At 45.2% G+C, this 25,693-nt stretch overlaps 1 long non-coding RNA gene across 1 annotated transcript; it reads left to right on the top strand.

Moving 5' to 3' along the window:
* The first annotated feature begins 6,595 nt into the window (after positions 1–6,595).
* Positions 6,596–25,152, top strand: LOC122707970. Its single transcript, XR_006344970.1, has 3 exons — positions 6,596–6,803; positions 23,432–23,489; positions 24,889–25,152. It is a non-coding gene; the product is annotated as an uncharacterized LOC122707970 (long non-coding RNA).
* Positions 25,153–25,693: the final 541 nt, after the last annotated feature.

Raw genomic sequence — 25,693 nt, 5'->3', positions numbered from 1 at the left:
ATACTTATTCTGTGTAAAACAAGAAAACACTGTACAACAGTGGACCTCTGTATTCCCAAATGCCCTATGTTAGCTCCTTCTACAAACATCTGATGAGTGTCTATTCTGTATCAGGCAAAGAATACTAAGAACAGAGGGATTAATGGGCAAACAAGTTCTAAAGCAGACACTAATCTACTAGACTACCCAAAATCAAGGACCAAGTTTCATTTCAGACACCTGATGGTAATTTTTTAGGGGTGTGCACTCAGGCAATCAGTTTAATTTGCATATTAAATAAGTCCAATTATAAAATCACTTAAGATTTATATTAGTTTATTATTACCAATATTTAATATTATTAGCTATTATTATTTACAGTTTCAATTTAAGAACAACAAAAAGAAGAAAAACTAAATAGTATGTTTATTTGATATTAGAATAACAGCATATAGAAATTTTTGAAGCGTGTATCTATATAATAAAGTATACTTTTTAAATGTCTAACTTAAAAAATCCCAGTTCTCCTGCCTTGCAGGCAGACTCTACCGTCTGAGCCACCAGGGAAGCCCCAACTTAAAAAACATATTTCATTAACTCCAAGTGGATCCTGGACTTATTTATAAAATGTAAAGATATAAGACTTTAAGGAAAAGAAAACAAAGGAGAAAGTCTTTGAAATCTAGGGCTAGGCAACGAGCTCTAAGAATTGACCCCAAAATCTTGATCCATACAAGGAGAAGGTGATAAATCTGACCTCACTAAAATTAAGAGCTTCTGTTCGATAGAAGACTGTGAAAATGATGAAAGACAGCTGTTGGGAGAAAATGTTTGCAAAGCATATAGTTATCAATGGACCAGTATCCAAAATACATGAAGAACCCTTAAAACTCAATAGTTAAAAAAAAAAAGTCCAGTTAGAAAATGGACAAAAGATACAAACAGACATTTCACTGAAGAAGATGTATAGATGGAAGATAAAGACACAGCCAAAAAGTTCCATAGCATTAGCCATTAAAGAAAAATAAAGTAAAACCACAATGAGATGTCACTACACATTTACTAAAATAAATAATTGTGACATCAAATGCTGGTGAGAATGTAGAAAAACTGGCTCCCTCACATTGCTGGCAGGAATGTAAAATGGTATAGTGGCACTGGAAAACAGCTTGGCAGGTTTGCTGTTGTTGTTTTTAATAAAACTAAACATAAAATTGCCTTATGACCCAGCAATTGCGCTCTTGGGCATTAATTCCAGAGAAATGAAGACTTATGTTCACACAAAAACCTATACACAAATGTTCATAATTGCTTTATTCATGAAAGCCAAAGGAAAAAAAATGGAAACAGTCCAGCTGTCCTTCAAAGATTGAATAGTTAAACAAACTGGTACATTCATACCGTAGAATACTCAGCAATAAAAACGAATGAACTATTGGTGAACGAAACCACTTGGATGACTCTTCAGGGAAGTATACTGAGTGGAAAAAGCCAATTCTAAAAGGTTATGCTCTGAATGATTCCATTGATTAAGACATTTTGAGGGACTTCCCTGGCAGTCCAGTGGTGAAGGTTTCACCTCCCAGTGCAGGGGATACAGGTTCACTTCTTGGTCAGGGAGTTAAGATCCCGCATGCTTGATGGCCAAAAAACCAAAACATTAAAAAAAAAAAAAAAAAAACCCAGAAGCAATATTGAAGCAAATTCAATAAAGACTTTAAAAATGGTCCACATCAAAAAAATCTTTTTAAAAAATTTAGAGATGATGAAATTTTATATGTGGAGAACAGATGAATAGTTGTCAGAGGCTAGGGATTGGGGAAAAGAGAGGGAGAAGCAAGTGTGGTTGTAAACAGTCAACACAGGGAATCCTGTGGGGCTGGAACTGCTTTGTATCTTGACTGTGGAGGTGGATAAACAAACCTACACACACGATGCAATTGTATAGAATGAAGCACATTCACACAGACTCACAGACACAGAAAGTGGGAGAAGCAAAATTGGGGCAATCTGAATTGTAATGGGCTGCCCTGGTGGCTCAGACGGTAAAGAATGCGCCTGCAACACAGGAGACCTGGGTTCGATCCCTGAGATCAGGGGAAAAGAAGATCCCCTGGAGGAGGGCAAGGCAACCCACTCCAGTATTCTTGCCTGGAAAATCCCCTGGACAGAGGAGCCTGGAGGGCTACAGTCCATGGGGTTGCAAAGAGTCGGACACGACTGAGTGACTAACACACTAATTTGCAATCATGTCCATCTCCCAGCTGCGGCATTGAACTATTTTTGCAAGATGCTACCCTTGGGGGACACTGGATAAAGTACATTGGATCTCTCTGGAATTGTTTTTTACAACTGCGTATGTGTGTAAAATTATCAAATAAAGGTTTAATTTTAAAACAACATATTCCTGGTTGATATTCTACGTTTGAATGGGCTTTTCCTGCCAGGAGAGCCTGGGCCAACACCACAGTCCAAAGGCTTGTTAGAGTGTTAGATCCACTGACACCAGACAGAGTGTAACCTTGCTTTGGAACCTGGGCCTCACTCTTCAGCAGAGGTGGGAGTGGGTACATGACCTGGTATCCCCTAGTCCTAGCTCACACCCAGAAGCTGATAGAGTGGTGAAGTGGCTGCTTAACGATGCAGCTGATATCACCCTAATAAACCAGCATTGTATACTGCTGTGAGAACTGACGCTGAAGTAAAGCTCCAGTACTTTGGCCACTTGATGTGAAGAGCTGACTCATTGGAAAAGACCCTGATGCTGGGAAGGGTTGAGGGCAGGAGGAGAAGCAGGTGACAGGATGAAATGGTTAGACGGCATCCCCAACTCAATGGACATGAATCTGAGCAAACTCCAAGGGATAGTGAAGGACAGGGAAGCTTGGTGTGCTGCAGTCCATGGAGCAAAGAGTTGGAGACGACTTAGCAACTGAACAACAATGATATATCCTACTGTGTTCCCAATAAATGGAACACGTACATCCAGGAACCATGGTAGGCCTGGACATGGTAGACTCCAGTGACCTTGTGGAATTTCTGCATCCAGTCCCTGCGACTCTAGGCTCTATGGGTCTAGAGGCCCTGATTCCCATAGGGAGAATGCTTTCACCAGGAGGAGACATAGCAGGAGTTCCAGTAAGGTGTAAGCCATGGCTGCTGCCTGGTAACTGCAAGCGCCTCATGCTAAGAGACCAGCAGACAGTGAAAGCATCATCAGTCTGGCCGAGGTGATTGACCCTGATGATCATAAAGCTGTGTTAAACCGTGGAGCCGGGAGGAATATCTCTGGCATTCATGTAATCCATTGGAGCATCTCCTTCCGATCATAAATGTATATGGAAAAGTGTAGCAGCCTTAATCTGAGGAAGATACGGTAACCCACTGCTCACATCCCTTGGGGATGAGGGTCTGGGTCACACCACGTGGAACAGTAGAGGTACCAGCCAAGGGTGAGGGCACTCTGGAGTGGGCAGTACAGGAGGGGAATGCTGCATATTCATTATGGTCTCAGGACTACAGTACTGGGGGCCGAGGGGGGGTGGTGACTCGTTCATCTCGCTAACCTTCCTTAAGTAACCTCAAGGAAACAGACCAGCCAGAATCCTGGAGAATCCGTTCCCCGATGGAGTGGATTAGAACGTCACAGGAGGTGGGTGTGTAGCAGACAGGACGATGCTCAGTCCAGGTCCTCCGTCAGGGCTGGGACTTGCATTCCCTCAGTCCCGGAGTGTTGCCTATGATGGCTCATGGCTGTGTCCCTCTCTGAGCAGCACTGTCAGCTGAAAGGAGCTTCCTTGGCTCATTTCTGCATACCCTCACTGGGGGAGCCCACAACCAAAGACCAGTCAATGTGGGGCTACAAATCCTTGCTCAGTGCTTCAGTATGGGGTATCTCTATCCAAGAACCATCTCAAAATTAACTTGTTCAAAACCAAATTTCCCCCCCAAAAAAGAAACCAAACTTAAAATTTAAGATAAGAAGTGGATTTCTTTAGAGGAAAAACACACTCCACCGACAGAGTATTGGCCATCTCAGAAGGCTACAGTGGCCAGAAACCAAACTCTTGGAGTCCTCCTGAAACGTGTCCACTTCTCATTTTCAGTAAATGCCACTCGCATGCCTCCAGTCGAACAGTCCAAAACCTTGGACTTTTGACTTTGCTCTCTGTTTTCCTGAACATCTAATTTACCAGCAAATCTTGTTGGCCGTACCTTCATAGCCACAATTTGACCAGTTCTCAGCACTACTGCTGACCGTCTGCTCCAAATCCCTATAATCGCTCACCTGCAACACACCACAGCCTCCTAACTGGTCTCCCTGCCCCTGTGCCTGCCCCTTTCCTCTCTTCCATGCAAGCAGCCAAAATGATCATTGTGCCTCTAACAAATTCTCCGAGGGGCTTCTTATCACACTCAGACTACAAGCTAAAACCTCTACAACAGCCTGTACCGCCTGTCTGACCGCTCCAGCCATCTCCACCCCTCCCTCTGCCTGCTCCAGCCTCTGTTCTCCATGCTGTTCCTCAAGCTCACCAAGGATGCTCCTGCCACAGGGCCTTTGTACTTGCCTGTCCCCCTGCCTGGAATGCTGTTCCCCGAGATAGCCACACCCCTCACTTTCCTTGGGGCTCCACTCCGATATCACCTCCTCCAGCACATGTTTCCTGTCCATCTTACACGTAACAGCAAAACACCATCCCCACCTTATCACCACCCCGCTCTCCCAACCCTCCTTGTTTGGTCCTTACCAACTGACATCAATTTTTTTTGTCTGTTTGTTTATCTACCTGCCTCCATTAGAGGATAAGCTACACAAGAAAGGGAACTTTGTCTTTTGTTTACTGCACCATCTCTCTAGTTTCTATAATGGGGCTTGGAATATAGTAGCTACTCTTAAAAATATATTTGTTGGATGAACCAAAGTTTCAGGGACTTTATAATTTGGGCTTTCACACTACCCACCCCCTGCACTCCCAAAGAACTACATCCTGAAATGCAGACAGAGCAGGCCCACCACAGGAGCACCAGGCATCATGTGCAAAACACACTCTCAGTGACCCAACACACACCTCAGGGGGAAGTGCCTCTCAGTTGTGAATTCACTGTCCTGAACCATCTGGATCACAATGAGACCCAAAGATTCCAGAATAAGGAAGAGACCTGAGTCTGCAAGAGTTCCTTTAGCCACAGCATGGGGATTCATGAGGCACCATACTTTTAAGGGCTCACAAAATTATTAACTGTAATTCCTTTTAGAATCAGAAGAAAGATGAGTATCATAATAATAAATATTTGATAATCAACTTGGATTATATTCATCTTTATACCAACATTCATGAGATAAAATTTTTAATTAATATTCCCTTATGGAGGAAACAACCCAGAAAGGTGGAAGGGACCCACGAAAGCCACAGTGTGGCCCTGCCTGACGCAGCTCACCTTTAAAGCTCTGGCTAACGTCAAGAGCCAGCCGGGCAGGGAGACGGAGGGGAACTGATATTCAGCAGGCTTTCTCACTGGGCTGTCTCCCCAACCCATCTTTTCAGCCCTGTGCTATCAAAGGGGAAACTGAAGCCCTGAACAGTGAAGTGATTTCGCCTGTGCCATCAAGACAGTAAATGGCGGGGCTTCCCTCCTGGTCCACTGGTTAAGAATCTGCCTTGCAATTCAGGGAACAATTGGATCCCTGATCTGAGAAGATCCCACGTGCTGCGGGGGCAACTAAGCCTGTGTGCCACGACTGCTGAAGCTCTGTGCTCTGCTACAAGAGAATCCACCGCAATGAGAAGCCCCCGCGCCGCAACTGGAGAGTAGCCCCTGCTTGCCACAGCTAGAGAACGCAAAGACCCAGCACAGCCGAAGATGAAGATAAATAAATAAAAATAAATTCTTTTAAAAAAGTGAAAAAGACAGTCAACAGCTCAGTTCTGAGCCTAGGACAGTGGGGACCCAGCCCCAGGCTCCGTGATCCCCTGCAGTTTCCAGAGGGTTTCGGCACTGCTGCAGGCACCGATCATGGTTAGACGCTGTCCTCGGCTCTGCCCCTGCCGGCCGGAGGCTGCCCTGCACCCTGCCCCCTGAGTCACCCCAGCTCCACCTGGCCCTTCAAGAGCCTGAATTTCCCTCTTCTGCCTCAGCCCCAGTGCCACACCCCTGCCCCACCCCTGGCTCCCAGTCTTAATCATGATGCCCCACCCTGTTCCCGGGCAGGCCTGGCTGCCTTCTCTACCTGTCAGTCCTTCCAGAGAACAGTAACTTTGTCCTGAGGAGGAAAAGAGTGGCCTGGGAGGGACTGGTGCTTATGACTCCCAGTGCAGTCTGGGTGCCAAGCCCTTCCTCCTGACACCCAGGAAAAGGTCTGCAGAGACAGCAAAGGCCCCTTCTGTCTGCACCTCGCCCTCCCCAGCATGCACTCAGGGGTAAATAGGTCCTTCCTGAGCCTCAAGCAGAAATTTTCTAAGGGAGCCACCTCAGTCTCCACCTTCTGCCCCTGTTTGTGTGTGTGCATGCTGAGTCATGTCCGCCTCTTTGTGACTGCATGGACTGAAGCCTGTCAGGTTCTTCTCCATGTGGAATTTTCCAGACAAGAATACTGGAGTGGGTTGCCATTTTCTACTCCAGGGGATCTTCCCGACCCAAGGGTTGAACCCGCGTCTGTTACTTATCCTGTATTGGCAGGTGGATTCTTTACCACTGTGCCACTCCTGTTTGGTGACCTCCAACTAGGAGCAAATGGGTAGAATTCACGATCCAGAAGAAGAGCTCGAAAGAGAAGTATGGACTTGGGAACAGAAGGGCCTAATTGAATTACAGCTCTGTGGGTAAGTAATTTAACTTCTCCAAATGTAATTAAAACTTGCTAAACACAAAAAGAGAGAGAGGGACTTCTTTGGTGGTCCAGTGGCTAAGACTCCAATTTCCCAATCCCTGGGTTCAATCCCTCGTTAGGGAACTAGATCCCACATGCTGCAACTAAGAGCCAGTGCAGCCAAATAAATAAAATTTTTCTTAAAAAAGAGAGAGCGAGAACAAAATGTTCTTAAAGTGGTTAGCCCAGAATCTGGAATTGGGTTGTGCCAATAAATGTTAGTGAAGTTTTATGCCAAGTATGCCTTCCACCCTAATTTGCCTGGTTTTGTGGTTGTTATATTTCTGGGTTTTCTCCCTAATTCATTGCACATTTGCTGAATCCATCCATGTTGGCCACTATGTAAGCTTTGGAGACACAACGCTGAGTATAAGAAATCTTTGCCTCTGAGGACCTCATGCTCTAGTGGGGACTTCAAAGAAGCAAGCTGTCAACAATGGTATACTGTGGGAGTTGTCCAGCTCTGGATCTTAACTCAGGGTGCTGCCATCAGGAAACCAACAAGTCAGATGGCAGAGAAGCACTCAGCCTTTAATTGGGTAGTGCGTAAATAAAAACAAGAAACCAAATCATGTTGTGAACAAGAAGGACCAGGATGGGTAACAGGAAAATGAGACCTAGCATTTGGTCATTTTACAAAGTAGGAGGTGTATACCTAGGTGTTCTTGGGTATTCTTTCAAAGAGAGAAGCCCCATTATGGTTCCCAGGGGTTTTGCCTTAGGATTTTTCTAAAATGACAATAGAAATATTTTTATTGGCTTTATGAGTAGGTGGGTAGGTTGCCACCTATGTGAGTGCTCTGGGAGAAATGAGAGGGTGCCTCAGGGGAATGCCAAAATACCTCCTTGTGTCACTCTTCCTGGCAGTCCATCATCATAGGCAGTCCTATGTGTCTGATTCCCAGTTGAGGAGATGATAAAAGCTAGGAACTGGCTGGCCCCTCTTTCCATGTGGTGTGTTGTTCTCCAGGGCCTCTCTTCATAACCTCCTCTCCAGCAGGTCATCCTGGGCTTCCTGACAGCATTGCAGCTGAGTTCCAGAAGGCAGCATTTCCAGAAGTAGAGCCCTGATGTGCAAGCACTTATCTAGTTGTTTCATGTTTGCTAATATCTCACAAGGAAGTCACACAACCAAACCTAGAGTCAATGAGGGAGAGGACTTCAAAAGGGTATGACTCATGGGCAGTATGGTTTGGGGGGGAATGTGTCCAATATCTAACACAGTCTATAAACCAGAGTAGAGACTGTATTTTTTTTTAATGTTCACATTTACCAGCATAGTCTAGAGTATATTGGCAGACGCTCCATAAATACTTGTTGACTGACAAATGATGAATGTAGTTAACCGCCAGCAAAGCTCTGTAGGATGGGCCTTGCAGGGAGAGCTGAAGTTTGCTCCATGAAAAAAGTAGAAGCCTGAAATTCAGAAAGGTGACTGAACACCAAATACAAATGGGTGGATTTTAGTGAATTTAACTATATCCTTCCCTAGTGATTTCAAAATCAGAAAAATCGAAGCAAGAAATATCAGAAGAAACCAAAATATGTTCAGCTCAGCACTGTGTTTGGCCTCATGGAGGAGATAAAAGAAAAGAGGGCCTTTGAGGTCACTGGAGAAACAAGAAATAAATACAGGAAAACTCAAATATCACAGAGTCTAATAATGTTTGTTCTATTTTATTTCATTTATTTACTTTTGGCTGCACTGGATCTTTGTTGGTGTGCACAGGCTTTCTCTAGCTGTCGTGACCGTGGGCTCCTCCCTAGCTGCAGTGAGTGGGCTTCTCACTGCAGGGGCTTCTCCTGTTGTGGAGCACAGGCTTTAGTAGTTGTGGCTCATGAGCTTAGTTGCCCCATGGCATGTGGAATCTTCCGTGGGCCCTGCATTGGCAAGCATATTCTTAACCACTGGACCACCAGGAAATTCCCCTAATAACGTTTTTAGCATAGTTCATATCACATAATAGACACTCATGAAACGTTGCAGAAAGAACAGGGTATGGTCAGGAAATGAAAGATAGGTTAGTCTAGGGTTTAGCAAACTACAACCCACAGGCCAAATCCTGCCCTCTGCCAGTTTTTGTAAATAAAGTTTAATTTGAACAGAGCCATACCTATTGGTTATCTATGGCCATTTTTGTTCTATGACTGCAGAATTAAATTGCTTCAAAAAGACCAAAAGACTTGCAAAGCCTAAGATAGGTGTAGCTTGGGCCTTTGCAGAAAAAATTTGCCAACCCCAAAGCTCAGTAAATGCTCCCCAGATTCTGTAAAATTGGTACAACTTCCCTTGATGGAGGAGAAGGTAGGTTAGCGTTCTGTTAGATGGAAGATGAAGTACTTTGTGCTCAAAACTGTGAATAGCTACAGCCTGAGAGAAAACTGTTCCGGGAGGACCCCAGCTAGGGAGGATCTGTGTTGATTTGCAACACTGTCAGGCCCTGGGCCCCTGTTTAGACTAGCAGTCCTGGCATTCTCCCGATCTCGTAACCCTGTTTGTCCATCCTCCTCCACGCTTTTATCTTGAGATTGGACAAGGTATCCAGATACTGAAGTTGGATATCAGATACACTTTCCATTCAGATATATATCTCAGTCCTTAGGAGGAAGGGAAGCATCTAACTATATAGAGAAAGGGCATGATACCTTCAACCTCATTCTTTCAGCTCCATGGGTCTCAAAAGATCATCTTAGTCATCCCCTTGTGTCCAGACTGGATTAGTTTCAAGTCTTCTCCTAGATCTAATAAACACACACACATGCCTCACTGTACCCAACTCCCACATGCTTAAAAAGAGTACAGTCTCTCCCCAGGGCCAACTGATCCAAAGAGAGCAGGCGCAGTGCTAAAGGTCTGTGATATTTTAAGGACCAACACAAATATTTTAATTTTAACTTCTTTTAATACTAGAAGGAAAAAAGAATGTAATAATAGTGGATATATAGTAATGATATATATATATATATATACACAGAGAGAGTAATGATATATATGCAATACTTTGCCCACCTGATGCGAAGAGCTGACTCATTGGAAAAGACCCTGATGCTGGGAAAGGTTGAAGGTAGGAGGAGAAGGGGGCAACAGAGAATGAGATGACTGGATGGCATTACTGACTCGATGGACATGAGTTTGAGCAAACTCTGGGTGATAGTGAAGGACAGGGAAGCCTGGCAGACTGCAATCCATGCGGTCACAAAGAGTCGGACACAACTAAGCGACTGAACAACAGCATATAGTGAGGAATCCAGCCTAGATTATATTCTTTATACAAATTATATATAAAATATAATTTAAAATATATTTTAATGGAGGAAGGGGGCCACAAAGGCAAAAGTGTCAAGGGCCAGCAAAAGCCATAATGCAGCCTTGTCTTCCTTAAGTAACAGCTTTTTCAAGGTCCATAAACCTGATGAAGAATGGCTTCTTCGCAAGAGCTGAGCAGAATTCCTTCTGCGATCATGTTCTTCCTTGGCCCAGTCCTTTGGAGAACTAAACACAGCTGCCTTTGACCTTTGAGTCAGGATAAAAACAAAAAAAACTCTCTGGAAGGAAGTGCAGGCTGGCAGCTAGGAAAGAAAGGTGCTGGTGTTATTTCAACTGGCCCCGGGGCCTGGTGAGGCCGGACTGCCCAGCAGTGTCCCTGCCACCAGTGTGTTGGCTCTGGGCAGAGCAGAACCCAGCGCAGGCCCTTCATGAGTAAACATTGCTTCAGGCCCAAGTGTGCTGACCAAAGAAGCTGTGGTTCCGTCCCCTCTCCCTGGCCCTGCAGATTGCTCTGCGGGGGCCTCACTCCAGTTAAAAGCTCTTTGAGGAATCAGTACAGCCTGGGATTTGCTTTCCAGCTCTGATCACTGCTGCTCAAGGGGCTCCATTTCTCAGGAGCCAAGGATTAACCAGCTGCTATAATTCTCCTCCAAAATTCTCTACCTCCTCCCACCACTTCTCTTTCTTTCTGCTTCATAGCGTTTCTTCTTAGAAGGGTGGAAGACTAAAATTTGCTTTTCTTAAAATCAGGGTAGCTGGTGCTACTTAAAATGCAACTTAAAACTTACCTAGATGGGACTTCCAGTGGTCCAGGGGTTAAGGATTTGCCTGTTATTGCAGGGGACTCGGGTTCCTGGAGTCCCGGAGGGGGGAACAAAGAGCCCATCTGCAGTGGAGCAACTAAGCTTATGGCCACAACTACTGAGCCTGTCCGCGCCTCAACTAGAGAGCCGGTGCAGAGCAATGAAAGATACAGTGAAGATCCTGAGTGCTAAAACTGACCCAAGGCAGCCAAATAAATAAATAAACAAAGATTTTTTAAAACGTACCTAGATGATCTTTGTTGCGGGCTGAATTGTGTTCCCCCTGCCCCCAAAGAAAAGATATATTGAAATCCTAGTTCTCAGTGAAAGTTAGTCTCTCAGTCCTGTCCGACTCTTTGAGACCCCATGGACTGTAGCTCGCCAGGCTCCTCTGCCCATGGGATTCTCCAGGCAAGAATCCTGGAGTGGGGTGCCATCCTCCTCCAGGGGATCTTCCCGACCCAGGGATTGAACCTGGGTCTCCTGCACTGCAGGCAGTTTCTTTACCGTCTGAGCCACCAGGGGCGCCCTCAGTACTTCAGAAAGAGAGCTTATTGGGAAACAGTCTGTGCAGATGAACTCAATTAAGATAGGGTCGTACTGGAGGAGGCTGGACCCCTAATCCACTATGGCTGGTTTCCTTACAAAAGAACACCATGTGAAGAGGCAGAGACACGCAGAGTGAAGACAGCCGTGGGAAAACCAGCAGAGAGAGGAGACAAGCTGTCAAAAGCCAAGGACAGCCTGGGGCCACCAGAGACTGGAAGAAGGCGCAGAAAGATCATCTCCTAGAGGCTTTGGAGGGAGCATGACCCTGCCAGCATCTTATTTCAGACATCGCCTCCAGAACTGTGAGCGAACACATTCCTGTTGCCGTAAGCCACTGGCTTGTGGTTTTTCATTCCAGCAGCCCTAGGAAACGAATAAAGTGTTCAAAGCAAACAATCCACACAGCTGGAGCATCAAGAACCTACTGACAGACACAATAATCACTCCAAGCCCTTGTTTAGTGTAAAAATTTTACTTCTTGAAGTTCTTTCCTCTCCGTTGTCTCATTTTAGCCTTTGTGACACAGGGCAGGTTTTATTATCCTCATTTTATAGATGCAAAACATGAAGGTCAGGATGTAAAATCACTTACGCAGAGTCAGGCGTACATGTCTCTCAGAAGAAAACAATGAGTAACAGAAATGCAAACTCAGCTCCGCCCTGGCAAGGTATATACATGAGCAGTCACTGCTGAGTAACCCAAGTCTTTCCTTTTAAGAGTGTTAAAAATCACCCGCCATCTGCTATCAACATCACTTCATAGAAGAAAAGGCATTTTAACAGTAAAACAAGGCAAAACCAAGAATACCAGAATAAAGGGGATGTCTTTTAAGTTAAATAACTTTCATTTATTTTTTAAACTCACTACTTTTGGATGGCATCACCAACTCAATGGACATGAGTTTGAGCAAACTCTGGAAGATGGTAAAGGACAGGGAAGCCTGGCATGCTGCAGTCCACGGGGTTGCAAAGAGTCAGACACGACTTAGCGACTGAACAACTTTGTCCTTGTTTTTTCTTTTTTTTTTTTTTGCTTTTCAGAAGACTGGCAGATCCCAGGATCAGTATTTGGGAACAACTTCTGAAATCGCTCTGGCCTCATTTATCAATACCTTATCAGAGCGTATTGTATTTCTCCTTGAATCCCTCCACCTCTGAACATTTAATGATTCTCTGACTCCAGCCCAGATTCTCTTTCTACTAATAGCTGGAAATGGAAACCCCTGGACTGGCAGTGACGGCTAGAATGCCCTGGTCAGAGGAGCCGGATGCATGAGTGTCTAGGATCCATCCGAAGACCACACCATTCCCTGCCATACCCCAAGAGAGAGAGTGACCAGGAGTTGTTTCAATGGCATCACGTCGGTCGTAGAAAGAACTGACTTCCTCTTAGAAAGTGACTCCTTTGTATTTGAGGCCAAACAGCTTGGGATCTGACGTGCAAACTGCAGCCTGCTTTTCCGCAGCACCTCCTGCCGTCAGGCTGGTTCTGGCTGGCTGAGCGTTCACCCTGTGCAGCAGGACAGCCTGGGGCCCTTCTGGGTTGTCAGGGCTCCTGCGGCTCTAGGCCAGAGTTGGGAAAAGCAGCCTGGAGAATCCAGTGCTTCTAACACAGGCTGCCACCGGCGAAAGCCTGAAGCTTGAATGTGCCCCCCCCGCCACTACAGTCAATGATTTTCTTATCATTAATGATGATGATAACAGTCTTCTGCATATTGTTTTTAAAGAATTTTTAAAATCTGATATCTTTTTAGGATAACATCGGTGTTCAGGGAAATCTCTATGAAAAAGATAGGACTGAAAGGGTACTCTGAACAGGTGAGATGCTTGAACAGGGACTAAGGATGGGAAGGATGGGGTGGAGCGTACCTAGAGAACAGTCTGGAGGGTGAGGTAAGAAGAGTCTGGAGGAGCAGTGAGGTAAGAGCTGAGAAGAGCCCTGCCTGAAGGGGGCGCTGAATTCGCAGAAGGAGAGAGATGGGATGAGCTAGGGCTGGGCTGGGCTTCCCAGGTGGTACAACAGTAAAGGGCTTCCCTGAAAGTCCATCCTAAAGGAAATCAGTCCTGAATATTCATCCGAAGGACTGATGCTGGAGCTGAAACGCCAATCCTTTGGCCACCTGATACAAAGAACTGACTCACTGGAAAAGACCCTGATGCTGGGAAAGATTGAAGGCGAGAGGAGAAAAGGATGACAGAGGATGAGATAGTTGGATGGCATCACCAACTCAATGGCCATGAGTTTGAGCAAACTCCGGGAGATGGTGATGGGCAGGAAAGTCTGGCGTGCTTCAGTCCATGGGGTCACAGAGAGTCGGACATGACTGAGTGACTGAACTGAACTGAACTGGTAGTTCAGACAGTAAAGAATCTGCCTGCAATGCAGGAGACCTGGTTTCAATCCCTGAGTTGGAAAGATCCCCTGGAGGAGGAGCTTGGCAACCCACTCCAGTATTCTTGCCTGGCAGATTCCACGGACAGAGCAGTCTGGTGGGCTTCAGTCCATGTGGTCACAAAGAATTGAACATGACTGAGCGATACACACTTTCAGTTTCAGGAATGGGCCAGGTGTATGGAGATCTCACAGGCTTTTTTTGTTTGTTTTGGCTGCATCAGATATTTCTTACATCATGCGTATTCTTTATTACAGCCCACAGATTCTCCAGTTGTGGCCCATGGGCTCAATAGTTGTAGCACATGGGATCTTAGTTCCCTGACCAGGGACTGAACGTGTGTCCTCTGCATTGCAAGGCGGATTCTTAACCACTGGACCACCAGGAAGTCCCTTGCACAGCCTTCTGAGGCAGACAGACTTGGTCAAGCCCTAGTCCAACCACTTACTAGTGTTATTATTCCCCTTCATCCTCCAGCCTCACTGGGAGGAAAAGCTCTCCAAGTCTAGAAGAGTTAAGTGGTCTCGAGGGGTGGAGAAAGGGCAGGAACAGAATGAGTCTGACAGGAATTCTGTCAAAAAGTTGTTCAGGGAAACATCAAATAACCTCCACCCTCTCAGTCTCTTCAACTGGTTGCTTTGGGGCCTCCCCTTCCTTGAAAGTGAAGTTCTAGGGAGATAAACATCCATGGAAACCAACAGGTCTTGAGGCAAACGTGACCCCACCAGCTGAAAAACAGTCCTTCCCACCCTGCTCTCAGGCGGGGTCCGTAATAAGGATTGAGGAAGTGACCTTTTCTCAGGAAGTGGGTGGACGAATGACCTAGAATTCAACCCTTCCCATCTGGAAGAAAGTTATCCTCTAAAGGAGCAAAGTTGTCAAATGTACTCCTCTCAGTGCAGAAGCAAAAGGGAGTGGGAGGAACAAATTACTGTCTGGCAGTAGGTTTTAGAATACATTAACAGAAGAGAAACATTTTCTACAAATGGGCACCTGTTTCCTCTGAGGTGAGAACTGGCAGCTTCAAAGAGGCGGCTGAAAATTTTCTCTAGAAAATGTAGCCTCTACTTTTATAACTGTCCCAGTTGGACACTGAGAAGGATTCTTTCATGTGATATTGATGTGTTATTTATTGATCATGCTTTGGTTTTCCATCACCTTCTATTGAAACTGTTGGGATTCAGACTCAGTAGTGTGTGAATACCCTGGACCAAACTGAGAGTGGGGAGGCTGGTGAGGCAGCTGACCTAAGGACTGGAGGAAGACTGGGAGCAAACGGCTAACTCAATTGTGTTTGACTTTCTATGACTTTATTTGAATTTGCAGTTTTATTATGAAAGGAATATATGTACCCAGTCAACTTGGTGTCTTTATTATAAAAGTAATTTAAATATCCAGTATATACACTTCACAATGAATATAAGAACCTGGTATGGAGGCATTCCGGCATTCTCCCAAGATCTGTGGTGATCAGCTCTTTACATATTCTTATGAAAAAACATTTATGCATAGGTAACTAGGAGAGTGTATCATTTCTTTAAAAAACTCGCACAGAGCTTCCCTGATGGCTCAGTGGTAAAGAATCCGCCTGCCAATGCAGGAGACACAGGTTCCATCCCTGATCCAGAAAGCTCCCACATGCCGAGGAACAGCTAAGCCTGTGCACCACAATTCTTGAGACTGTGTTCTAGAGCCCGGGGGCTACAGCTACCAAAGCTCACATGCCCTAGAGCCTGTGCTCTGCAACAACAGAAGCCTCCACAATGAGAATCCCGAGCACCTCAGGTAGAGAGTAGCCCAGGCAGCAATGAAGACCCAGCACAGTCCAAAATAAATAAGTAAATATTATTAAAACAGAAACAAAGATCTCACACAAAAACAAAAATCTCATACAAATGGAGTCATGCTATGCATATTGTTATACATCTTGCCTTTCTCACCTAAAGATCTTCCTTGGAGATCATTCTTTTCATTGGTATGGTTGTATGTCCCAGTTTGCCTGGAACAGTCCATTCTGTATAATTATCAACAGATTCCCACTCTCAAAGCATCCTGGTTTGGATAAATCTCTCTACTTACCAGGTCAAATAGATTTCCTGCCTTGCTTTTAGTAAGTTTCATAGAATGTCACACCATGGACACCTCAAATACTAATATAACTAATCACCCACCTATCAGTTCAGTTCAGTCGCTCAGTCATATCTGACTCTGCGACCCCATGGACTGCAGCATGCCAGGCTTCCCTGTTCATCACCAACTCCCAGAGCTTGCTCAAACTCATGTCCATCCAGTCGGTGATACCATCTAACCATCTCATCCTCTGTCATCCCCTTCTCCTCCGGCCTTCAATCTTTCCCAGCATCAGGGTCTTGTGCAACAAGACAGTTCTTCTCATCAGGTTGCCCAAAGTATTGGAGTTTCAGCTTCAGCATCAGCCCTTCCAATGAATATTCAGGACTGATTTCCTTTAGGATGGACTGGTCTGATCTCCTTGCAGTCCAAGGGACTGTCAAGAGTCTTCTCCAACACCACAGTTCAAGAGCATCCGCCTATCTATGGACACAGGATATTTCGCATTTTACCTATTAGAAACCGTTCAGCTTCCTTGTACATTCATCTTTGAACTCCTGTAAAGGTACGTGTGCAGGATAAATTCCTGGCAGTGAGACTTGCTGGGTCAAATTGTGCCTTTTACATTTTGTTCTGTGAAAATAATATTTAAATTTACTTTTTAATAGAGGCATAATAGTCTGTGGTATGAATTTGCCACCAGTAATTTATCCATCTTTTACATTTTGAAAACAAGAGCAAAATTCCTCTCCTAAAAGGAGAAACTGCAGGCAGAGGGACTAGCCCAGAGCAGTCCTTCGGGTATCTCTCTCGGTCTCCTGGCCCAGACACCCCACACCTCTGGACGCTCGTTGGACGAGATCGCTGCCCCCTCTCACGATTACAGCAGATTCTTCTCCGACTCCTCTCTCCCGTAGGTGCCCAGCCCTCTTCTTCCAGGATGCGCTGCCTGACTGCCCCCTTACCGACCCCCCAAGACTGGGCTGGGGCCTCTTGTGTGTAGTCTCGCAGAGTTCGGTACTTCTGTCCCTGCACTCATCACATTGAACTTTAATCCCTTTTTAACTTCCATTCTGAGTTAAGCTCTGGATTCGTTTCCTGTTGCTGCTGTCACAAATCACCACAAACAGTGACTGACAACAATACAGATTTACTATCTGATAGTTGTAAAGGTCAGAAGTCTAAAATGGGTTTCACTGGGCTGAAACCAAGGCGGTGGCAGGACTGGGTTCCTTCTGGAGGCTCCAGGGAGAATCTGGTTTCTTGCCTTTTCCAGTGTCTAGATGCTTAGCACACGGCTTCTTCATCTTCAAAGCCAGCACTGGAATTCCCTGACAGCCCAGAGGTTAGGACTATGAGCTTCCGGTGCCAGTGGCCTGGGTTCAATTCTTGGTCAGGGAATTAAGATTCCCATAAGCCATGTGGCAAGGCCAAAAAAAAAAAAATTTAAAAGCCAGCAATGGCTGATTGTCTTTCCTATGTCACATCACTCAGATACCAACTCTCCTGCCCCTTCCACATTTAAGGATCTTGTGATTGCACAGATCCCACCTAAATATGGCAGGATACCCTCCCTACTTGGGAATTCCCTGGTGGTCCAGTGGTTAGGACCTGGTGCTTTCATTGCTGCGACCTGGGTTTGATCCCTGGCCGGGGAACTAAGATCCCACAACCCAAGTGGCACAGCCAAAAAAAAGTCAACTGGTGAGCAATCTTACCTTCCGTTTGCAACCTTAATCCCCTTTGCTGGGTAGCATAGTGTGTTCACAGCACCCAGGGATTAGGACACGGACATCTTCGGGTGCTCTATTTTGCCTACCACAGGCTCCAAGCTCTGCAAGGGCAGAAAGTAGATCACAGTCTCTGTTGTACGCCCAGTACGTGGAACATGGTAAGTATTCATTAACTATTTATCAATCCACTGCTCCTTACCCTGCAAGATTCTTGCAGGTCAGATATAAAGGTGTTCTGCCAGAAGGCATATTGTTGTCCACTCATCAAAGTGAGCAAGAAAACCTCATGGTGGAGACTAGAGACTCCTTTTCCAACACAACTCTTTTTATCCTCAGGGAGTTGAAGACCAAGTCCGTCACATATGTGGTTCAGAGAAGGGACCATTCCGTCTGTCTGTGTGTTCCCCAACCCAGAGCCTGGCACGCTTTAGAACTCAATGCATGTTTGTGGAGGGGTCGGGATGGGTGGAAGTCCAACTGGGGCGGAAAAACTGACAGCAAGGATTCCACTAGGGCATTGATTGGTCAGAGCGGGAGGGTTAGAGGCCAACTGGGGTGATGTGTGAGCACAGGTTTCCAAAGCAGACAGTGCTGTATCAGTCAGGCCCCAAGAGCCAGCGTGGAGAAGCAGGTCAGGCAGGACGTCGGACAGACAGTCGGCAGGCAACATGGACGGCAGGGGAGGGGACAGGGGCAGGGCTGGGTTCAGGAAGCTGGGAGGGGGTGGAGGTTAGAACCGAGGGGCGCATCAGGAACCTGCGGGAGATTAGGAAAGAACTTAACCACACCAGCTTCCTGCTCCGTGCCCCAGTTTTGCGTTGTTTCTGTGATAAGAGTCAGTCCGGCCTGGCCGGAGGGCCCTGGTCAGCGGATGGTGCCCAAGGCCTGGGAGCAGGAAGAGCAGCAGTGAGGGACTCGTAACCAGACATGGGCAGGAGACAACAAGAAGCTGTCACAGCAGGTACAAAACTGTATATGACAGTCACCGCCCTTGGGAAATTAGAGTCTAGGGCAACAGTCAGGCACTGCCTTTTATACAAGGTGGGAGATGAGAATGAAGGGTGATTAAGCCGAAAGCTTTTTAAAAAAATCCTCTCTAACCTTCCCAGTATGTACGGTAGATGTTATTCCCTCCATTTTATAGATGAGAATTGTGAGGCTCAGAGAAGGTAGGCAATTTGCCCAAGATCACACAGCTAATCAATGAAAGAGCCAGGACACAAACTCAGTCTCCTGTGAATTTGTATCCTTCTCTTACTCTTTAGAGTCCACACTTCTAAAGTCTATTCCATAAAAGCAGAGGCTGTTTTTCTCTATTGCCAAGCATGTGCTTAGCAGCTCAGCCGTGTCTGACTCTTTGCGACGCCATGGACTGTAGGCTGCCAGGATCCTCTGTCCATGGGGATTCTCCAGGCAAGAATACTGGAGTGGGTTGCCGATAATGCCAGGCATATAGTAGGCATTCAGTAAATGCTTATTAAATGAATGACACTTCTGAAGTAAATTTAATTCTCATGCTCCTTTACCCTACACACATTTCTGTTATAGCTCTGAGTTAGTACTAAGGCCTTGGTAGAATAAACACATTTCACTCATTCCAAACAGTACTTGAAATAGAATAGTTAAGTGGTTCTGAGCTTGCTTTCCTGTCAAGCTGTGAGCTCCTGGGAGACAGGAACTATATCCTACCAACTTTTTCACCCAGCACACAGTAGGTGTTCAGTAACTATGAGTATGACCGAGTGAAGGTTAACTTGGCAGTGTTGCAATCAATGGACTGGAGAGGGGACAAAGAGGGCTGAAATGTGGGGCCCTCTTTTTCCTCCCAGTATTAGCACAGTGCCTGGCACCCTAAAAGTACTCAGGAACATTAGTTGAACAAATGAGCAAATAAGTGAATCCGGCATTTACTCTAGTTCAGTTGTAACAGTAGAATCCTATCTACTCCGGGTAGTTCTAGAGCCAGCAGAGATATTATATTACATTCTAGGGACCTCTCAGTCCAAAGAATTTCACACTATGTCTACAGAATACCCCTGTCTCCAAAGAAACTGTAGTTCGGTTCCAAGTAGTTGTACCACAATCATAAACACAACCACAGAGGAATGGAAACAAACCACCAGAACACGGTGAGTTGGAGGCCCAGCTCCTCTCATCCAGCGGAGAGTATTTCTAAACAAAGGGGGGTTATACCTGCTCCGGTTCCTGCCAGAAAAATAGAAAGCAAACCCAAGAAAATCGGACTGGCACCAAGTGAGAATGCAATGGGGCCAAATAGGAGGAAGTTTCCTGGAGGAGATTAATGTAAGATTCCAGGGATTAATGTAAGAGGTAGGAGGTTGACCTAGTTACACTGTCTTCAAGGAATATGATTGCAAGGTCTAATGGGTTGTCCAATTCAGGCCTATTATATAATTGTAATCAGAGATAATCACAACTGACTTCCATTGAGTGATTATTGAATACCAGGCGCTGTGCTAAGTACTCTTTATCATTAGTTCACGGCAGCCCTGAACCTGCTAAAACTGGGCCAGGAGGTAATCGAGTCACGAGAGGCATCCAGGTAGGTGAGAGAAAAGATGCAGTCCACACAGTACCACAGTCGAGGACAGAAAGTTCAGAGGTCAGCAAAGAGACCCAGCACAGGTGTCTGCCTGACCTCCAGCCATTTAAGCTGATGATTCCCAAACACAGACCAGAGTCATCTGGGGAAATTTCCAAAAGATGGCTTTCTGGGTCCTGCCCAGACTGCCTGAATCAAAATTTCTTAAAGCAGGGCCCAGAAATCTGTATTTTAATCTATATTTTTAAAATCTCTATTTAAAAAAAAAACCCCAACAGTCCCGTGGCTAAGACTCTGCACTGCCAATACAGGAGGCCCAGGTTCAATCCCTGGTCAGGGAACTAGATCCCACACGTGACAACTAAGAGTTCACATGTCACAACTAAAGACCCTGCAAGCTGCAACTAAGATCTGGGCAAACCAAAAAAAAAAAAATTTTTTTTAAATCACCCTGAATTCACACTCATTCATGTGTATGCATTCAACATGCATGGACTCTTAAAGAAAAATGCAAATACTAAAATAACTCAGGACCCTGCGATGGACATGAGTTTGAGTAAGCTCCAGGTGATGGACAGGAAAGCCTGGTGTGCTGTAGTCCATGGGGCTGCAAAGAGCTGGACATGACTGAGCAAATGAACTGAATTGAACTGCATTGGCTTGTTCCCAAACTGCTTCCATATAATCCTAGATCTGTTCTCAGTCTCATCTGACTCTTTGTGACCCCATGGACTATAACCTGCCAGTCTCCTCTGTCCATGGGGTTTCCCAGGCAAGACTATTGGCGTGGGTTGCTATTTACTACTCCAGGGGATCTTCCTGACCCAGGGATCGAACCTGCATCTTTTGTGTCTCCTGCGTTGGCAGGTGGATTCTTCGCCACTGAGCCACCTGGGAAGCCCCAGTCTTAAATCTACCTGGTTACAAATTCTTGGCTCTGAAATCCTAGCATTCTGGGACCGATGGAGCTGGTGTTTCTCTGGATGACATTCAGTCTTTGAATCTGAATCTGTTCCCAGATCCCTCAGGTTAGCTTGACTTCTTTGAGATTTTGTGCCATCTGATGCTGGGAAAGACTTAAGGCAAAAGGAGGAGGGAGTGGCAGAGGATGAGATGGCTAGATAGCATCACCGACTCAATGGACATGAGTCTGGGCAAACTCCGGGAGAGAGTGAAGGACAGGGAAGCCTGGTTTGCTGCAGTCCAGACAGTCACAAAGAGCTGGGCACAACACAGTGACCGAACAACAACAGAAATCTCAGGTGGTTCTCTCCTCCCACCCCAGCTGTCTGCATCCAGCCAAAGCAGTGCAGAGTCCCACAAGAGAGGATGGTGGTGAGGATACTTGGGACTCACCAGGGTACCATCAATGAGAGCATCATACAGTAAGATGAGGGCACTACATGACCAGGCCCAACCAAAGGCTTGATATCTGCTTCCTATCTGGAGAGGAATCCCATAGCAGTCCTGAGCCCACAGATGAGGAGGTACAAGTGAGGAGACAGAGAGGTCTGAGCTTGCAGGGCAAGCTAGGATCACCTCAACAAGCTTCTCAGGTTCTGGATCCTTCTCCTGCATCAGTAGCCATCTCCACCAATCTGCGTCTGTGTCTTCACCACAGGCAAACACCCCTGCTCAGTCTTGGCAACCGTCCACAACCCACAGACAAAAATAGCCCAGCTGGCCTCTGCAAGCACTTTGCTTTCGCTGATGAGAAACAAACGCCCATTTGGTTTACTTTCCCTTCAAAAGTCCAGGAAGCCTTTTGACAGAAGATATTGGGAAGGCTTAGTGAAGGCCAAGGGTTTAAGTTTTAAAACCTAAACCATTTGACAGGCCCTGTGAAGGTGATGAAAGCCAAGAAACTTATGGTCAATTTGAAACTCTTGCACTTTCTCATTCATTACATGTGGTAAGACATTCATCACGGTTGCTTAGATGCAGAAAAAAAAAATCTAACTATGGTGAGGCAGGTTTGTGCCCCACAGAAGAAAGAACTTTCTAGTAAAGCCTTCCATGAGATGAAGAGTTGGCCCTGGGAAGCATGAAATCATTTCCACGGGATGTGACTCTGACTCATTATTTGTCAGCCATGTCACAGATATGAGGTTGGAGCCAGATGACCTTTGAGATAACTTTCAATCCCTAATTCCATGACTCTGTGATTATTATCACTATAACCTTTAAAGGCTTGTGGTAAAGGATAGTGGCTTGTAATAGAGCACAGAGAACATGTGAGCTCAGAAAAGGCATAGTTGAGAACCAGAACTAGTCATGTTCTAAGGGATATTCCTGCAAAGCTCTGAGGCTGTAATAATTGACTGGAATATAATCCTAAGAATATTCCTGGATATTTCAGTCACTGAGAATCCAGACGGCTTCATCTCTGAGCTTTTCTGATAGCTCAGTTGGTAAAGAATCCGTCTGCAGTGCAGGAGACCCCGGTTCAATTCCTGGTTGGAAAGATCCCCAGGAGAAGGGAATGGCTACTCACTCCAGTGTTCTTGGGTTTCCCTGGTGGTTCAGCTGGTAAAAAAAATCTGCCTGCAGTGCGGGAGACCTGGGTTCGATCCCTGGGTTGGTAAGATCCGCTGGAGAAGGGAAAGGCTACCCACTCCAGTATTTTGGCCTGGAGAATTCCATGGACTGTATAGTACATGGGGTCGCAAAGAGTTGGACATGACTGAGCAACTTTCACTTTTCACTTTCATCTCTGAGCAGTGTCTACTAATCATCTCTCTGTTTTTAAAATAGTCCAAATCAGTCTTACACACACTCTTCTCTCTGAAACATTCTCACCAATCTGCACATCTTGTTCCCTCCTCTCCTTCAAGTATTCACTTAGCTGTTACGTTTGTAGTGAAGCCTTCCTAGACCATTCTATTTATCCAGCCTGCCTGTTAGTTGTAGTGTTTAGTTGTAGTGTTTAGACTATTTATATTTAGTGTAATTATTGACAGAACTGGCTTCTAAGTCAACTCCCTTGCTATTTATGTTCAATTTACCCCCATTTGTTCTCTGTTCCTTTTTTTTAAAAGAAAAAACTCTCTTCCTGCTTTTCTTTGTATAGAGCAAAAAACCAAACATTTTTAAAAATGTTCTATTGACATTTTCTATTGACAGTTTAGCTATTTCTCATGAGATTTTTGTTTATTTTAGTGGTTGCCCTGGAAATTACAATATGCATGCTTAACTTTTCACAGGTATCTCTTGAAATCAAGATATTGTATATTATAAATATTATATCACTTCATGTATAAGGTAAGAAACATACGGTAATATACTTATATTTTACCCCTTCTGGCTTTTGTGCTATTGTAATACGCTTAATTATTTCTACACATTTTTATAAGCCCCATAAATTGTTTATTTGTAGTTAAAAGTCATTTGTGTAAGTTCATGAATTTCTATTTTATTCAATGACTTATCATCTATTACTATTATTATTTTTTATCTTCCAATTGTCCATTCATATGACCAGTAGCAATTTCTTCAAGTTATCTCCTGTGTCCATATGGTATGACTCCATCGTTCTCTGAGTATTTTGTTACTTTTAGTAATAGGATCTAGGATCATCTTATACTCCTTGCCTTGGCCCCTAAATTAGCCATTTCTCTGAGGAGGCTTGATTCCTTTTAGCAGAAGGTGATATACACAAGTCAGGATCTGGGTATTCAGTGTGCTCATTGCTATTGGAGTGTCATTTATTGCTTCTAAGGCCCCTGTCCTTGCAATAGACAGAGTTAGGAAAACATAAACATATATACACATGCACATCTGTATATCTATTTCCATGTTTGCCTATTAGAAGCCATGAGTTCTCACCAATAGTTTCAATTTCAATTCAATATCACAGGGTTTATCTTAGCCTTCCCCTTTTCAATATTTGGAATTCCTTTCACTAACAATGAGTCGCTTTCATTATCCTTAAAATACTACATATTCGCTCAATTCCCTTGTATGTAACCAATACCCTGGGTACTCTGGGGCCAGTCCTTGGTCCTGCAGTCACTGATTCCCATCATGGGATGCTTCCCCTCTAATCCCTGCTGACCATATTTGAGCAAAAACCCAGGCCCTGACGAAGGGCTCAGTAGGCCTGACATAGAAGCAGAGGAAATGGCTAGATTAATCCAAGGCTGATGATCAATAAAGAAGAAGTGACAGGAAAATCAGGAAGCCTGGATGCTTCGAATGCCAGAGGCTAGGCCATGAATTTCAGGCAGGATATAGAAGAAAGATATGCTAGGATGTCTGCTGAAGTGGAAGAAAATGGAGGGGTGGAAACACCAGAGACCCCAATAAAGTCAGAGAATATATATGAGGGAGATCATTCTCGGGGACCCTGTCATTTCCAGCTAGCCAGCCAAATGTCTGATCATATCTATACGTAAACTGGGCTACAGTGAGACCTGACTCCATTAGAACTCTTATTGTCAAGCGGGTCACATCCGGGAGACTTGCCGTTAAGCAGACATTTTTCCAAACAGGGATTACAGGTGCTTCCCCTCCAGTGAATTAAGTCCCCAAGAGCAGAAGTGAAGGAAGCACATGCATGCTCACACAGAGACTGAGTATAATACTGGCCCCCAATCAAAAACCATCAGGAAGTCAGACTTCAAGGCAAGTCCTTGTCCTAAAATGACTCTTTCATGATCAGATTCCACAGGTTCTCCGGGAGAAAATGCCCACATGGAGTTTCTGCAGGTTCCAGAGCCCAGAAGCCACAGGGTCCCCAGGGACAAATCCAGGACAAGCCACAAGCATGCCAAAACGGTGTGACACACAGCGGTGTGTATACTGTCAGCACTGCTTTCTCAATTCCTCCCACTCTCTCCTTCCACCGCTGTGTCCACAAATCCATTCTCTAGGTCTGCACTGGCACAAGAGGGAGGGGATATATACGTAGTTCTGACTGATCCATGTCAGTGCTGTTGTTCAGCAGAAGACACTACAAAGCAATTATCCTCCAATTAAAAATATATATATATATATTTTTTTAATAAAATAAAAAAAATACAGACCAAAAAAAAAAAAACCAAAAACTGTCTAGCAGAACAGTGGTTACATCTGCTACATGGGAGCAGGTAAAGGCTAAGGCAGAGTCACATCTCCATTCAGACCCTGGCACTTGGTACCACTTGGTACCACTTGGCAATGTCCCTTTCCTCCTTCATTCCCCATGGTGGCTATTCAAGACCTCTCTTAGAAGGCAGCCTTGGGACTTTCTGGGTGGTCCAGTGATTAAGAATTCACCTTGCAATGCAGGGGACACGGGTTTGATCCCTGGTCTGGAAACTAAGATCCCATATGCTACGGAGCTACTAGGCCTGCACACACAGCTAGAAGTTCATGGGCCTCAACAAAAGATCCACTTGAGGAAATAAAGATCCTGAGTGCTGCAACTAGGACCCCACAGAGCCAAATAAATACACATTTTTAAAAAGTAGATGAAGACAGCCTTG

The sequence above is a fragment of the Cervus elaphus genome, chromosome 14, assembly GCF_910594005.1.
Source record: "Cervus elaphus chromosome 14, mCerEla1.1, whole genome shotgun sequence".
In the NCBI taxonomy this organism is placed as follows: Eukaryota; Metazoa; Chordata; class Mammalia; order Artiodactyla; family Cervidae; genus Cervus; species Cervus elaphus.
The sequence above is the reverse complement of the archived record's forward strand: the minus strand, read 5'-3'. Positions and strand labels throughout refer to the sequence as shown.